This window comes from Phyllostomus hastatus, unplaced genomic scaffold (genome assembly GCF_019186645.2).
Source record: "Phyllostomus hastatus isolate PE091 unplaced genomic scaffold, TTU_PhHast_1.1 phas_contig_29, whole genome shotgun sequence".
Classification (NCBI taxonomy): Eukaryota; Metazoa; Chordata; class Mammalia; order Chiroptera; family Phyllostomidae; genus Phyllostomus; species Phyllostomus hastatus.
In genome coordinates, this window is record NW_025333835.1 from 17,275,693 (window position 1) to 17,294,486 (window position 18,794).

Consider the following 18,794-nt stretch of genomic DNA (forward strand, 5'->3'; position numbering starts at 1 on the left):
GTGCTTCTTAGAATGTCTGGTAAAATTCACATGTGAAGCCATGTGGTCTAGGGCTTTTGTGTTGGGGGAATTTTTTGATTACTGCTTCAACTTCACTAGACATAATCTGTCTATTCACATTCTCTGGTTCTTCCTGATTTAGTTTTGGAAGATTATATGTTTCTATGAATTTACCCATTTCATTCAGGTTGTCTATTTTTTTTGCATATAGTTCATATATAATACTATATATAGTTATAGTTGCATATAAGAACTATATGCAAGAAAATTGGGTGTAATATTTTCTTAAAATCTGTTGTATTTCTCTGGTGTCAGTTGTTATTTCTCCTCTTTAATTTTTGATTTTCTTCATTTAAATCCTCTCTGGATTTTTCTTTCTTTTTTTTGTTTTATAAGGTAGCTGAATAGATAAGAATCTATTTTTCTTGATGAGTTTGGTTAAAGGTTTGTTAAATTTGATTATCTTTTCAAAGAAGGATATCATGAATTCATTGATCTCTTTTACAATTTTTTTAGACTTATTTGTTGTGGTTTTTCAAGTTCCTTTCAGTGTAAAGTTATATTGTTTATTTGAGCTTTTTCTTGTTTCTTTATGTAGACCTGTAATGCTATGAATTTTCCTCTTAGTATTGCTTTCCCTTTGTCCACAGATTTTGGGTTGTTGTGAATTAATTTTCATTTGTTTAAAGGTATCTTTCAATTTCTGCCTGGACCCCATTGTTGACCCATTCATTGTTTAATAACACTTTCATTAGCTTCCAAATTTCTATGCATTTTTCTTGTTATTGTGATTGATTTCTAGTTTCATGGCATTATGGTCAGAGAAAATGCTTGATATGATTTCAATCTTCTTAAATTTGTTAAGATTTGTTTTGTGTCCTAACATGGTCTATCTCAGAAAACAATCTGTGTGTACTTGAAAAGTATGTATAGTTTACTGCTTTGGGGTGAAATGTCCTGTAGATATCAAATAAATCCATTTGATCTAGGGTGCCATTTAAGGCCACTGTCTCCTTGTTGATTTTCTGCCTGGAAGATCTATCCATTGAAGTAATGAGGCATTAAAATCCACAACTATGACTGTATTTCTGTCAATTTTTTCCCTTTATGTCCATCAAGATTTGCTTTATAATATGTAGGTGGTCCTGTGTTGGCATAAATGTTTATTACACTAATACCCTCTTGTTGGGTCATTCCCTTTATCCTTATGTAGTGTCCTTCTTTGTCACTTACTATAGCCCTGGTTTTAAAGTCTATTTTGTCAGATGTAAGTATTGCCACCCATTTGTTTTTTCCTTTCCTTTTGTATGAAATATCTTTTCTATCCCTTTCCTTTTAGCCTCTGTGTATGTCTTGGAGGTGGGTCTCTTGGAGACAGCATATATATGGGTCTTATTTACTTATAAGCTACCCTGTCTTTTGATTGGAGAATTTAAGCCATTTACATTTAATGTGATTCTCTTCATGTGGCTCTCATCTGCTCTGCCTTCCTTCTGTAGGAGCCCAGAGTAAGTGGCTGCAAACAAAATTTTGTGTGTGACCCTTGAAGAGTCTCTCTGCATTTCTCACTGTTTCTCCCTGGTGGACAAAAACCTCACTACTTTTCATAGCTGGATGTTAGTTTTTTTTTCCTTGTTCTGGTGCTCTAAGCTGGGGCTGTAGCCTCGTGGTTTAGACTCCAGAGTTCTCAGAGGGCACTCTCCCTACTGCTGAAATATCCCTCTGGAACTTCAGCTTCCACTTGTGAGAGTCCAGTGAGCCCTCTCACACCTCTGAATTTCCTACTGGTCTTGATGTGGTGATGTGGTTTCTTCCTTAAATCCTTGGTTGTAAGGCTTCTTCCCAGTTGGTGTTTAGATGGTTATTCAGGATGATTTTTTATATAATTTAGTGGTAATTCCAGTTTAGTCCTGGGAGGATGTCAGTGTTACTTCCACTTATTCCACCACCATCTTGGATGTCTGGGATTTTAAAATTTGATGGTGCATTTATTCTGCTTAAGAGTTAAGTGTCCCTAACTATATTAAACTTACCATTCAGCCTTTATATAAATGACTTCTTTATGAATAATTAATGTTATTAGTCACTTTTAAATATGTATATAATACATTTAACAATCATTTATAATTCAATGTTTATGTCATGGAGCAGAACTTTGGGGAACAGACAAGACGTCCCAATAAAACAATAATGTGAGTTTTTTACAGGCTAAAAAAGGATAGTTCCACTAAGTTTTATAGTATACTAAAGATGGACCAATATATGAACATGTATTAAGGCAAGTAAACTATAATGATTTCTTGTACCAAGATATCTCTATTTTATATTCTTGTGTTTTGTTTCTAATAAAGATCTATTGTATTATTCTTTTATAGGAGGCCTGCATGGCATTACTGGGGCTACTTCCATGTTTCTAGTGATCCAGAGAAGTTCCACACATTTTGTGAGTAGTCAACACCAGTATTGGTGGTCAGTTATCTATGGCCAGTGGAAAATAGCATTTGCCATCACAGCAATTAAGGTGGGGCAAAAATATGTTCATGTGGTGCTGAAGAAAGCAGACATAGACTTCACCAAGAAGGCAGGAGAGCTCACTGAGGATGAGGGGGAATGGGTGATCACCATTATGCAGATCCCATGCCAGCACAATATTCCACACTGGTTCTTGAACAGACAGACAGGTGTGAAGGACAGAATACACAACCAGGTCCTGGCCAATGGTCTACAACATCTAGGATATTCATGTTGAGGCCCACACATTAAGACAGTGGGCCCAGGTTTGCACTGTGTGTATATTCAAAAACAAATATATCTATAACACTTGTCTGTTAGTAAAGAGTTCATATACCAAAAAGAAAAACATGGTGCTGAATGAACATGATGAGTTTGGCTTAGGTTCATGATTTATGGACACTTAGAGTGTGCTGACTAAAAAACAGGCCTTTTGAATAGATAGTCTAAAAGCCATGATGGCATCTTTCTTTTGGTAGGAGAGGTGGTTCATACTATCACACAAGGAATGAGCCTGAATACCAGCTTTAAGAGTGATTGGGAAACTCAATTGTTAAAGATTTTAGTCTTAGTTAGTAGGATTAAGTGGTTAATACATGTAGAAAGCTCTTATTCCAGGAACTAGAATGTATGACCACATCACTGCAGAAGGTCCACAGGCAATTCATCCTTTGTGCTCCAGGCAGTCTGAAAGCTATGGAACTGGTATCTGAGGCATTGTGTTCCAGGGAGGGAACATTGTGATGCGGATAAAGAATTGTTGATCAAAAAATGAAGAAGTACAAGGAAAATTGCCTCTGGACCATGATTTTTATCCAATTAAAATTTTTCCAAAACCCTTACCTACCCTTTCTTCTCCTTATAAAAAGGTTTGTTTGAAATGAGATATTAAGACAGTTTTTGAGGGTGCATAACCCACTGCTTTCTCATATCATCAGCTATCTGAATAAAACATCCATAAAGACAATCCTTGTCTCTATTCATTGGTTATCTTAATGACAGGCATTATGAACACTGACTTTTCTGGTTTCAACAGTATTGCGCCATCCATGATATTCCACTGTATTCTATCTCACTATTCCTTTTTGTATGCAGAAAGTTAAACTAATCACTCTAAGATAATCAACATTGTAACAATAATATCAGTGTGACATGGCTAAACATTTTGCTATGGTTTTCAAATGTGATATTTTACTCTTTTCTCCTGATCCAATATTAACATATTTAAGTATACAGTGAGTAAACTGGTGACAAGTTTATTAAGCATTTTTTTAAAATATTGAGTGATATTTTTATTATCACCCTGGTCTTCTCTATTCTAGATTTAAAAATTGGAAATGGTGCTAAATTTTAACAGACATTATGTTTCCTGGTTAATATTTTTTATAGTACTTATACAACTCTTCCACAACCTCATTAAACAAGTAAATGTATTTGTTCAACAAACCCAAACTGAGATTCATTCTACACAATACTTGACTGGTACTCCTGAAAACTTGTCAAGGTCATTGAAAACATGAAAATTTGGAGAAACTGTCACAGCCTAGAAAAGCTAAGATGACAATGATATGATGGAATGTCATGTCCTAAATGTGACTTTGAAACAGAAAAAAAAATAGACATTAAAGAGAAAACTAATGAAACTCAAATAATATGTAGCTTAGTTTTTAAAAAGTCCACCCAACATCCAAAAGTTACTTGAAGTTGCTGTTCATTGCATAGCTCCCATGAGTTAAGAGAAGTTCACATATCTTCAGAAACCTATTTTTTTGATGTAGCACAACATGTATCTCATATCATTGAATGTCTAAAAATCTTAAAATGCAAGAAATTTTCCTGAGATATCTTTACTATGCCTTGATTATAATGTTGTAGTTCTTTGTTTAGTAGTCATTCCTATTTGTAAAATCACATTAAATTTTAAATTAGATTTCAAAAAAAGAGAAGTATATATTTTTTCAAAGGTGTTATTTTGCATGATTCTAAGCTCTGTGCTTTACTTCAGTGAGACTTCAGATAATTCATAAAATTTTGACAAACTAGGGATTTGGGACATTTAATTTATAATAACTGTTCCATTATCTAGTTTTCAACTTTTGTTGAAAGTTTTCCTTTTTTTCCTTTCCATTTTTAGGCTGAATAATTTAATCAGAGACAAGTCCGACCCTTTCATCACACCTCGCTACATGCTACACTTTAGCATAGCTATAAGGATAAAGGAAAAAAAAAACCTTAGGACTTATGGTTGTCTAAAAGTCATGCTTAATTGAGAAAGACAAAACTAAATCAGAAACAAAATTCCAAACATATAAAGATTGAGAGATCATAAAGGACAATTAAATGATAGTATTACACAAAACATAAAGACCATGCCTTTTATTATTGAAAATCCCCAAATCTAAGAAAAGTTGATGGCTAGACTTCTACCTTTTTCTTCAGTTACTCCAGCTGCACATTTATAGTTGTCATACGATAAGAAAGGTTGCAGGTTTATAACAGCTTTACCTTGCACCTGCTCAAGTGGAAATTACTGACCAAATGAAGTCCCATATTTTGCATGCTTAAGTGTCTTTGTGTAACATATTGCAAGACATTAACTCCCATTCTCCCTTAACATGACAAATGTAAAATATTTAACTTATTTTACATAATGCCAAATGAACCACAATTAATAAAACTAATGAGTCATTATGTTTTAAAATTTCACAAGTCAGGGAGAAACATGAATGAAATAATAACAATGACAATAATAATGATGTAATAATTAAAAAGTTATAGGAACATACATTGTTTTGCCACTGAACTTAGAAAAAGACCAAAGAGTTCAGTGATTTCCCCTGAATTGTATCTATCTTGAAAGGCAGGTTCTTACTTTCATTTAGAACGTCCAGTTGTTGGACAGACTCTAAGTAAATTTTGTAGAAAATACCTGGGAGGATAACAGAGTTCACTTGTAAGAAATGTATAAGCCCTGGCTGGCGTAGCTCAGTGGATTGAAGGCAGGCTGTGAACCAAAGCATCACAGGTTGGATTCCTAGTCAGGGAACATGCCTGGGTTGCAGGCCAGGTCCCCAGTGGGGGCCACATGAGAGGCAACCACACATTGATGTCTCTCTCTCTCTCTTTCTCCCTCCCTTTACCTTTCTAAAAATAAATAAATAAAATATTAAAAAAAAGAAATTTATATCATAATTTGGAAGGAGGATTTATAAACAATTAAGGAGAAGGGTTTACAATAAATAGACGATATATGGAAAGACTCAGATTTGTTTGGTTTTTAATTATTACTTCTTATGAGAATCAGAGAATTAAATATTTCTGGATTCTTACTGCTATTGGATAATTTTATGGTATGATAATTTTACTTTGCTTCTTCTTCATTATACCTATTTTAAAATTGTTTGCATAGGCCTGACCCATGTGGCTCAGTTGGTTGGGCATTGGTCTGGTAAGGGAAAGGCCACTGGTTTTATTACACCAAGTGTTTGTGTTGTGTGTTTGGTCCTTGGTCAGGCACATATGGGAGGAAACCAATCAATGGTTCTCTCTCGCGTTGACGTTTTTCTCCCTCTTTCTCTTTCCCTTTATTTCTCTCTAAAAATAAATACATTAATTCTTTTAAAAAAAAGATTTTGTAAAAAAGAAAAAAAAACCTTTCATTCCACCTGCTCTTCTAAAGTTGGCCTTGACACTTTTCCTATTGCATATATGTCATTGTTTAGCAGAGGAAAGTGTTCTAGATCCCTTCTTCCAAAATCTGGACCTGTCTGCAAGTCACTCCCATCTAACTGACTGTAGCAGAAGTACCTCTACATGACTTCTGAGAGGAGGCCATTTAAGGTGGTTACAGGGAACCAGGACTCGGAGCCCATTCAGTGAGGAGACATACACAGAGACCGTGAGACTGCATAGAGAGCAATGCCTTCGCACTGACAAGTGCTCTGGCCCTTTCATTTCCAGTCCTGACCACAGCCTCACTACAACCTCTAGAGACACCAGGAAACAGTACTCTTCAGTTGACTCTTTCCCAATTCTTGATGCAAAGACTGCTGTTGTTTTAAGCCTCTATATTCGGGTGCCCGTAATAGAATTAATTTTTCCAAGTTGACCTTAAGAAAAATGGAGAGGTCTAATGCCAGGATAGAGATGATATGTGTTTACATTTGAAATTTCTCAAGGTTTTAACCTTTTTAAAAATTTTCAATATGTTTAGCTACTTACCTTGACAATAGCTTTAATTGCTTTTGTGATGAAATTGAAACTATTTAAGAAATAGATTTAATTTGCCATTAAAGAATGATATTAAATATTATGTGTGAACTCTGGTTTTCTTTATTTTTATAGCTCATACAGTAGTAGAGCTGAGAATGAATTGAGATGATATTCTTATAGCATTGCTAACTAATATACTCTGATATTATGTTAACTTACCAAAAAGGAAAATAAAATATTTACTGGAAATTGTAATAACAGCTTTTATACTAAAGATATAACAAGATATTGATAATCCAGACCTTCATAGGAAACATAATCAGTCCTGAATTAAAAATATTAGTTTTCCTAATATTTTAACTAATATTTATTTTCTCCTAAGAATATATTACATACTTACTGTTATTAATTTAATGTATGACTTGTGTTATTATATATAATATATTACACATATATACTCTAACATAAATATACATCATATATACTATACAACATATATTATTTTATATATTCATATTATTCTATACTGTATTATATATTGCATACATGCTATTATTATGTCTTGTATGCTATTATTATATGTCATATTATATATATATATATACACACACACACATGTATATGTATTAAACAACAGTGTGAGAAACCTTGCAAAGCCACAAGGAGAAAAGGCATAACTGCTTTAGAAGTCACATTAAAACAAGATTAAGAGAATTCAGAAAGAGTTTACTGGTGGTATCTGAGGACTAACTTCATCTGCTTTACAAATTGTTCTAGGGCTAGTTTCTTGCTTTTTGATTAGTTGGTTTTAACTGTTATTGAAGTTAATAGTAAAATAAAGTGTGCAATTTACATTAATTTGCATTCATTTATTTGCTTTAACTTTCCCATGGTTAGCCAAGTACATTTAGCACAGCCAAGCCCAAGCGAGCTTCCAAACTGAGTGTAAAACTAGTGAACGTTAGCTAACTCCTTGTTGGGTTCACCAGGTTTGACAAGCATTGCCACGTTTTACAAAGAAACCTGGCAATGAACTCAAAAGGAATGACAAAACCCTAAAAATTCTCAAGAATTTCCTATAGAAACTAAATGGCTAAACTAAATTGAAATAGTGCACCTAGGTCTTAGCAAATCCAGAAACAATGAAATACTTCATTTAGAAACTTAAGCAGGGTCTAGACAAACTTGACTTTTTTCTAAAACTGAACTCCCAAATAGCTGAGTGTGCATGCTATTGGATTTGAAATGAAATCTCACTTTGACATTTGCTGAGACTAAAAGTATGAATTTTTAAAAGACATAAGAAAAGAAGTACTTCTTAATTCCCTGATTAAATATTAAAGGAAACTTTAAAACATTTGCCCAAGGGCTTAAAAGTTAGTTCACTTTTGGAGCAAAGATAGCCAAATATTCTGTATTAGTCTTCTCTTTAAAAACTAGGTTTCATTTCTCTTCCCATTAACAATTGGATAAGCGTACCAATGGGGTACCATTGAAATAATGCTGCATCAGTTTCTGTAGTTCTAACCTTTACAACACCTGCCAACTCCTGTGCTCTATATTTTGGAAGATTTATATTTAGAGCCCTGAGTTGTCATGAAAGTAGCACAGTTATTAGACGGACTGCTTAGAGAAGTCCCAAAAAAGGCTTACAAGCTTTTTCAAAGCTAGCCAACCAGGTAACCCTGCTAAGGTGCTTCACATGTGACTAAAGATATTCTCATATCTCCAGAAGAGCCCAGAACCAAAGTAAATAACTTGAATGACAGTAGGCTTCACCACATGGAGAAATATTGGATTCCAAAATCTTGTCTGAATTCCTGGCCACAGTTCATTAGTTTCCATGACAAAATTTGGGGGTCTTTTTAGGCAGCAAAAATATAACAGATTACATTATCAAATTAACCTTCTTATTTTCTCCCTATAGAGTAAATGAAATATTTGATTTCTAATAATGACTTTTCAACAATATATCCTGAAAGTAATTTGATAACTTTTAGAATGTTTGCACTGAATATATGAATTTCTTTAAAGGAAGCAATGATCTTGCTAAATGATCAATTTTTTTCAGACTACATTACATCTCAAAATGAGCCTTGCCATTTAATGTCCATAACACAAGCTGAGAATTTAAAATCAACTTACATCAAAGCTAACAAAAATATAAAACAATAATAAATTACATACACTGAATGAGTTATGTAAGTCATTGTTGAGAAATTCTTTCAGAGGTCATGAAAACAAGTCATCCTCAATGTAACATATGTTCTTTCACAAGACTAATAGTCACAGAGTCCGCTGTTTTACTATCGATCCTGGTTTTTGCAGTGTAAACGACCAATGTCTGCACCACTGATTCAACTAGTCATGTAGGCAATAGCACAGAAGAAAGCACCATGAAGAACTCTTTTTGATTGTTTTATTATAAAAGCTTGGCAGTAGTTATAAGAACATAAAGTATATTGTTGTGTCTTCTTTTGTAAAAGAGTCATCCAAATCTTTGACAATAATATTCTCAAAACTTTAATATCTCAACAAAGAAATTCACTGAAAACATTTTTGCTTACTTCTTAAGTGAAATTACTTGATAAACTATAAAAAGGATGTTAACACAAAATATGTACAACAAAGAAGAGAACGGAGACAACAAATTTAACTGCAATAACAATTAAGTTGTTATTTTTATGTAACATTCATTTAGAGTTGGGAGGATGGTAACAAAATGTCAGAGTCATTCTGCTTAATATTATATTATCATTTATCTCAATAAAATATTAACTTTCTTGATATCTATAAGTTCAAATCACAACATTTAGAAATCATTATTTTTTTCTTGTCTCTAGGTCTAAAATTTTTCACCTTTGTAGATTCTATACCTTCAATATCTAAAATTTATTTTTCACAGAATTTTTGAGGTATACATATTGTCTTTTTATCTTTCACTTTGATCTATAATCTATTCTTTAATCACTCTTACAATATCCTGGGAAGAGGTGGTGCATATGATGCTTAAAACATCACCTCACTAATTCCTGAGGCAGCTCTTTCTCTTTGAGGATGGCTCTGAAAGGTGAAGGATTCTTCCATATAATTAGAAGTTCAATTATTTTTCAGGTTTATTGAATTGATTGTGGTAACATTGGTTAATAAAACTACATAGGTTTCAAGTGTACAATTCTATAATATATCATCTATATATTGTATTGTGTTTGCCATCCAAAGTCTAGTCTCTTTCCATCACAGTTTGTAACCCATTTACCCACCTACCTCATCCCACCCAGCTCCCTTTTCCCTCTGGTAATCACCATACTATTGTCTGTATCTATGAGTTTTTGTTTTTGTTTTTGTTTTGTTTAATCTTTTTCTTCCAGTCTCTGACACCCCTCCTATCTGACAGCTGTCAGTCTGTTCTGTGTCTATGAATTCTTTTCTATTTTGTCTGTTAGTTTATTTTGTTCATTAGATTCCATATGTAAATGAAATCATCTGGTATTTCTCTTTCTCAAATTGGATCATTTCATTTAAGATAATATGTATGATACAGGTCCACCCATGTTTTCCAAAATGCAAGATTTCCTTCCTTTTTTTCTTGAAGTAGTACTCCATTGTATAAATGAGCTACAACTTTTTTATTTACTCATCTACTGATGGACCTTTGGGTTGCTTCCAAATCTTAGCTATTTTACTTCCATTTGTTTATGCTTTCAACCTTGGGAATACATAAAAAAATATTTTCCATCTTCATAGATAGTTGAAGGTGTTTATCATATCTTTAGAACCAGATCATTTTTCCAATGAAGATGATAAGATATGTTAATTTTTATTCACATGACATAACACAATTTATCATCCTAATATGAGTATTTATAATATGAAATTTTGAAACACAGAGCTCAGAATTAAGGATAATATATTAACTGTGACCTGGATGGTATTCAGTTGAACAGAACTATACCACTTTATTTTAGTACTCTAATATTAACTTATTCATACAACAAATATTTTTGAGCAACTATTACTACCCTATATTGCCATAAGATTGGGAATATAAAAACTTAAAGTGAAAGAGAAAACATTAGAAGTTTGTTCTTATGAAGTATTTATTTAGTTATATGCATGCATGTGTGACAGATATTGCAGACAATGCAATAAAAGTAAAACAAGAATGAATTATGCACTGTGTTAGAATATAAAAAGTGCTACAGAAGAAAAAAATAGTGAAAAGTAAGGGGGATAGAGAATGATGCAAATGCTATTATAGAAAAGGTCATTATCAAAGACTTCTATTGTAAGAAGATATTTGAGTAAGGACAGCCAAAATCTACTCCATCTTCCTGCTTTCCTACTAGTCAGAGAACCCAACAGAAGTAGAAATCTTAAAGAAAAGAGTATGCTGTTTCTGTGAACTAACACAATTTTTACCTTTGTTTCCAATTTAATCCAGATATTTTCTTACAGAAACTGAATATGGTGGCTGAGTAAGTGGAAGCTGAGTCCAGCAGCTCCTACCCCCAACCCATATTTTCTGCTGATCTTCTAACAATTAACCTGAACAATCAATGGAACCTCAACTGATACAAAGTTTTAAGGTCAAGGAGTACAGAAGATGCTTCATGCTCTCTGGTAAGGGGATTTTATCAGGTTAAGGAAAAATACCCTGTGCATGACATCTGCAGCAGTGGAGAGACAAGACAGAAATCACAGCTCAAATTATTTCAAAAAATTCAAGAATTGGGAAGACTCCCAAACTCTTTTTATGAGACCCGTATTATGCTCATTTCAAAACCAGGCAAAGACACAACAAAGAAAGAAAATCATAGGCCAATATCCCTGGTGAACATACATGCTAAAATCCTCAAAAAAATATTAACAAACTGAATCCAACAGTATATTAAAAAGATCATACATCATGATCAAGTGGGATTTATTCTAGGGATACAAGAGTGATATGATATTCACAAATCAATAAACAAAATGAATGATGAAAATCACATGATCATATCAATAGATAAATAAAAAGCATTTGATAAGACCCAGCACCTATTTAGGACAAAAACACTTAGCAAAGTGGAAATAGATGGAGCATACCTCAAACTAATAAGGGCCATATATGAGAAACCTACCGCCAATATCATACTCAATGGGCAAAAACTAAAAGTGTTTGTCTTAAGATCAAGAACAAAACAAGGATGTCCACTTTCACCACCTTTATTCAACTTAGTACTGGAAGTCCTAGTCACAGCAAACAGACAAGAAGAAAAAATAAAAAGGCATCCAAATAAGAACAAGAAAGTAACATCATTGTTATTTATAGACAACATGACCAGGTACATAGTAAACCATACAAACTCCACCACAAAAGTACTCAACTTAATAAGTGAATTTGGCAAAGTAGTGACATATAAAGTCAATATTCAGAAATCAGTGGAATTTTTGTATACCAACAGTGAACTATCAGAAAAAGAAAATAAGAAATAAATTGCATTTACTATAGGAAGTAACTAACTAACTAACTAACTAACTAAATAAATAAATAAATAAATAAATAAATAAAGTATCCAGGACTAAATTTAACCAAGTAGGTAAAACTCCTGTACTAGGAAAACTATAGAACACTAAAGAAAGAAATAGAGGAAGATACAATAAATGGAAACATACCATGTTCATGGATTGGAAAACTAATATCATTAAAATGTCCATACTACTCAAAGCAATCTATAGATTCAATGCAATTCCTGTTAAAATACCAATGGTATATTTCACAGATCTATAACAAATATTGAAAACATTTATATGAAACCACAAAAGACCCCAAGAGCTTCAGCAATCTTAAGAGAGGAGAATAGTTGGAGAGATCATAATACCTGTAGTACAAAACTATACCACAAAGCCACTGTCATCAAAGCAACCTGATACTGGCATAAGAACAGGCACATAGATAATGGAACAGAAGAGAGACCAGAAATAAACCCATGTTGCTATGGTCAATCCATATTTGACAAAAGGAGCACAAGCATACAATGGAGTAAAAATAGTCTCTTTAACAAATGCTGTTGAGAGAACTGAACATAAAATGAAACTAGATCATCAAGTCACAACATATAGCAGAATAAACTCAAAATAAACAAAAGATGCAAATATGAATTATGATAACATAAAAATCCTAGTGAAATACATAGGCAGTAAAATTTCAGCTACCTCCCATAACTACATTTTTGCCAATATATCTCTGAGGGCAAGGAAAGGAAAAAATAAACAAACGCACTACATCAAATTTAAAAGTTTCTGCACAGCTAAAGAAACCATCATCAAAGTGAAAGGGAACTGGCTATATGGGAGAACATATTTGCCAATGATACATGAGACAAGGGTTTAGTCTCCAAATTATATAAAGAACTCATACAACTTAACATGAGGAAATCAAGCAATCCAATGAAAACAATATGGAATTTCCTCAGAAAACTAAAAATGGTACTGTCTTTTGAACAGGTAATTCCACTGCTGGAATTATACCCTAAGAATCCTGAAACACCAAATCAAAAGAACCTACACACCCCAATGTTCACAGCAGCACAATTTACAACAGACGAGGGTTGGAAGCATCCTAAGTGCACACCAATAAAAGTGTCCATTCAAGCCCTGGCTGGCGTAGCTCAGTGGATTGAGCTCGGGCTGCAAACCAAAGTGTCGCAGGTTCGATTCCCAGTCAGGGTACATGCCTGGGTTGCAGGCCATGACCCCCAGCAACTGCACATTGATGTCTCTCTCTCTCTCTCTCTCTCTCTCTCTCTCCCCCCCTCCCTCCCTTCCCTCTCTAAAAATAAATAAATAAAATCTTAAAAAAAATAAAAAAGTGTCCATTCACAAATGGATGGATCAAAAAACTGCTATATTTACACAATGGAATACTCTACAGCAGAAAGAAAGAAGGAGCACCTATACTTTGCAACACCATGGATGGATCTGGAGAGCATTATTCGAAGTGAAATAAGCCAGGTGGTGAAAGACAAATACCATATGATCTCACATATAAGTGGAACATAATCAACAAAACAGATGAGCAAGCAAAATATAACCAGAGACATTGAAATAAAGAACAAACTGACAGTAACCAGAGGGGAGGAGTGAGAAGGATAATGAGGGAAAATAGAGGAAAGGTTGTCAAGGAACTTTTGTAAAGGACCCATGAACAAAGCCAAAGGAGGGGAGGATTGAGAGTGGGGGTTTATGGGGCAGGAGAAAGTGGTGGTGGGAAAATAGAGACAACTATGCTTGAACAACAATAAAAATACATAAAACTCTTTTCTTTAAGATTTTATTTATTTTTAGAGAAAGAGGAAAGGAGGAGAAAGAGAGGAAGAGAAATATCAATGTTTGGCTGGCTTTCCTGTGGCCCCTACTGGGGACCTGACCTATAACCCAGGCATGTGCCCTGACTGGGAATAGAACCAGCAAACCTTTGGTTTGCAGGCTGGCAGTCAATCCACTGAGCTACTCTAGCCAGGAGAAGAACTCTTAAAACAGTAATAAATAAGTAAGTAAGTAAGTAGATAAATAAATAAGTAAATAAATAAATAGGCAAAGGGCTTGAATAGACACTTCTCCAAGGAGGACATACAGAGGGCCCAGAGACATATGAAAGGATGCTCAACATCATTAGCTATTAGGGAGATGCAAATTAAAACTGCAAGATATCACTTTATACCTGTCAAAATGTCTATCATTAATAAATCAACAAACAGCAAATGTTGGCAAGGATGTGGAGAAAAGGGAACCCTAGTGCACTGTTGGTGGGAATGCAGACTGATGCAGCCACTGTGGAAAACAGTATGGAATTTCCTCAAAAAAAGAATGGAACTGCCTTTTGACCCAGTGATTTCACTTCTGGTAATTTATGTAAGATCCTGAAACACCAATTCAAAGGATTTTATATACCCCTATATTTGTTACAGTGCTATTTACAATAGCCAAGATTTGATAACAACCATATGCCCATTAGTTAATGAGTAGATTTAAAAACTCAGATACATTTATACAATGGAATAATATTCAGAGAAAGAGAAAACAAATTCTTACCTTTTATGAGAGCATGGAGGGAGCTGGAGACAATTATGCTAAGTAAAATAAGATAGTCAGTGAAATATAAATACTATATAATCTCACTTATAAGAGGAATGAAATGAACAAAATACACTAATAAGCAAAATAAAACCAGAGGCATAGAATCATGAAATAAATAGACTGACACCTATAAGAAGTGAAGAAGGAGGGGGGTGGAGATTGTTTGAAAGAAGGTGAAGGGATTAGTCAAAGAACTTAAATGAAGGACCTGTAGATATGGACGATGGTATGGAGAATGACTATGAAAGTTGGGGATGGGCTGGTTGGAGGATGGCAAATCCAAGAATCATTGGGATGATTGTAACAGCATAAACAGTAAAAAACGTTTCTCTTACAAGGTGTAGATGAATCCTGTTTTCAGACTGTGCAATAGTAAAATCATGGACACACAAGCCAAATGAATAAATGTTCAATAAAAGTTTTCTATAAAAAATATGAATAAAGTATTTGAGCAATGACCACAAGTTAATGACAGAAAATCATGTAGAGATTTGGGGTATACACTTATAAATTTGTTGTTTTCTATAATGTGAGTCATATCATTAATTTTATTGTTAAACATATCATAGGAAAGATCGAGTCCTGAATCATGACATAAGAAATTCCTTTTTACTAATTAAAAGTTATAATCATCACACAATGATGATGGAAACAATAGTGTTTTGAGAATTTTAAAATATTTTTACATGAAGACATTTTTAAATCTTTGTTTTATATATATACAAACACACACACACACACATGCAATAAAAATGAGAGAAGACTAAGTTTGTCCCTTCATGGTACTAGTGCAAATGGAATGAATGCTCACTTGTTGGCACTAAAGTGGCCTCAAATTCCAAAAGAAGGATGTTCAAATTATGAGATAATCTTCCTTATATGTACATGGAAGATTAGAATGTGGTGACTTTTAACAGTGTCCCTGTAGAAATAGTTTATTATTCCAAATATTCTCCACACTAGTTGAGCCGGTCTTAGTAGATGATTTCATGCTGGCTATATTTTTATTCTTTTTATTTTCAATGAAATAGCAAGATATTTTCTTGAAACATTTATCTGCTCCAAAGTCCTTATATGAAACAACTTCCTTATTTATTTAGGGACATGTTTATGGTCTTGAGATAAAATTGGTTATCTCAATTTTAATATGAATGCAAAGAAAAGAGAACAGTGTCCACTTTTGTACCTATAAATGAGGTCCTTGAAACTCATGTCAAATCCCAAGGATATGTCTCAGATTCTTTAATTTGACAATATAAACACATATTAGGAAAGCAAAGGCAAAAGACATCCGTGGTCACATGTGGCACATGATGAGGAGGCACATTAGTCCTTACTTTTTAAATTTTAACCCCCTTCTATTTCCACATTACTCCCATGAAATACCCAGTAACACCGAATCAACATCATCTGAGCCCTCTTCCAGTTTTACAGGGACATCTTTCTTTTCAATAATCTGGAATGTTCATAAGTAGGATGTTCATTTGTTGCATTCACCATTTCAGTTTCCATCAGTTTTGTCAGCTATCTTGCATTCTTAAATGGGACTCAATTTAAATAACAAATTGTATGGTCAACCTACTCATGAAAACTCCCATCCTGAATCCCTCTGCCTTTGAATGAGAATTAAATTCTTCACACCTAGAGTGGTAGTGATGAAGAAAAAGCTATACTTTATGGGGCAAGATGGAAATAATATCTGCCTTTCATCCAAATGTATGATGTAATTTTAAAAAATAAAATCTTACTTTTTAAAAGTTTTTAAAATATTTTATTTATTTATTTTTAGAGTGAGGGGGAGGGAGGGAGATAGGGAGGGAGAGAAACATTAATGTGTGGTTGCCTCTTCTGCACCCTCTACTGGGGACCTGGCCTGCAACCCAGGCATGTGCCCTGACTGGGAATTGAACTGGTGACCCTTTGTTTTGCAGGCCGGCACTCAGTCACTCAATGCACTGAGCCACACCAGCCAGGGCTAAAATTTATTTTTATTGATTGATTTTAAAGAGAGAGGAGAGAGAGAGAAAGAGAGAGAGAGAACTTTGCTTTTTTGTTCCACTTATTTATGCCTTCATCAGTTGTTTCTTTCATGTGCTTTGCGCAGGGATGGAACTCACAAATTTGGCATATCGAGACAACACTTTAAACAACTGAGTTGCTCAGCCAGGGCCTTAAAATCTTATGTTTTTATTAAAAACTTGAGAGATTATTTTTCTTCATGTGTTACATTCTTTTTTATTCCTTCCTTTTCCTTCTCTGGCTTCTCCTCCTCCTTTTCCTTTGCTTTCTCCAAATTATTGGCACATATTTTATTGTGCATGAGTATATGTTGATAGACTTTTTAAAATTATTGCAATTTCACAATGCATAGTACTGACCATATGCTGTTCTATAAAATTCAGCATATCTGTGATAATGTTACTAGAAATTCAGTTGTCAAAAGAAATGCACATTTACCTTTTTTGATATTTTCTACATAGAGTGCAGTTTGTACTAATGCACACTACTAGTAATTTCCCAAAGTCTTTGCCAGCATAGTATTCAATAAAACATTTCACTTGATACCAATCTGATAGAGAAAAGTAGGTTTTGATTTAGTTTTAATTTACATTACCATGAGTGAAAGTGATCATCTTTTCATATGTTTAAGATTCATTTTTGTTATTTTCCCTGCAAATTTCTAGTCATATCTTTTGCTCAATTGTCTAATGGGTTTTAATGTATGTGTTACTCATTTTTCACAAGTTCTTTATATACTAAAGGCAACTGATAATTTTTTTATGTTACTTTTAGGCATTTTAATATATTTTTGTTTATCAGTTTTTAAGAACTTCCAAATTTTCAGTAATAATTAAAAATTATTTTATAAATCATAAGATTATTTGATAAATTAATAGACTTATTTTTTCCAATATTCTCATTATGTCAGATATATTTCTTAAATTAAACTTTTGACCCACCTGTAATCTGTTTTGTGTGAAGTGAGACTTTGAGACTAAACTTTTTCTCCTCTTCCCTCAGAAGGGTTACTCAGATGCCTGAAAAACATTTCTAGAGTGATTGACCTTTTCTTTAATGGTTGTTCTTAATTAAGTGATTCCTTTTCATCAGCAGTGATCTTTCAATCCTATTCCAGTAAAAATATGGAACATTGGGAAAAACAGGAGAAGCAAAATGAAAACAAACAAACAAAAAACCAAGTGCTTAAATAATGACAGCCTCTTATAATCCATTAGCCATGAATGAATTAATTAAACTCTTCCAACACCAGTTTTCTGTCCTTAAAACTGTGGGTAGTATTGGTTGTCATTACTTTTTAACATTATGAAAACTAAGTTAAATTCCATTTTTATAAGCTCCTTTATACTTTATACATTATAACCTTTATGAGTGCAAAGTCCTATTGTTTCACTAATTATGTTACTAATATTCTCATCAGTGTGGTCCAAGTCCTGGACAAGCAGACAAATGGTCACCTGAGAACTCATTAGAAAGGTAAATATAGTGGTATTGACCCAAACTAACCCAAGTAAAGTTTGAGAACCAATGTTCTACAACATTAAATTGAATTAATTGATAGAAAGGTACATGTGGTTCAAGGAAAAAGATTCTGGTGTAGCTGTAACCAAGTACCTAAAATGTTTTACCTGCTGCACAGTTCAGTTTAGGGCTACTGTGTTTACCTCAATGTTTTGACAAAGAGGGATTTTTCAGTATGATGGCAAATGGTCACATGAACTATATAGGAATTACAAACTGAATTAGGTTTAATTATCTTTCCAGCAGTGTTGATGGGCAGATACTAAGTGGGCCTCTGCATCAGCTATTAATCGTAGCTACTGTATGGGGTAGGTATTATTAGTTCTTCTAAGTGACATGTCTAAATTTGTTCTTGGATGATACCTATTTTTTTCTGCTTCATTCCTGCTATCTCCTTAAATCTTTAGGAT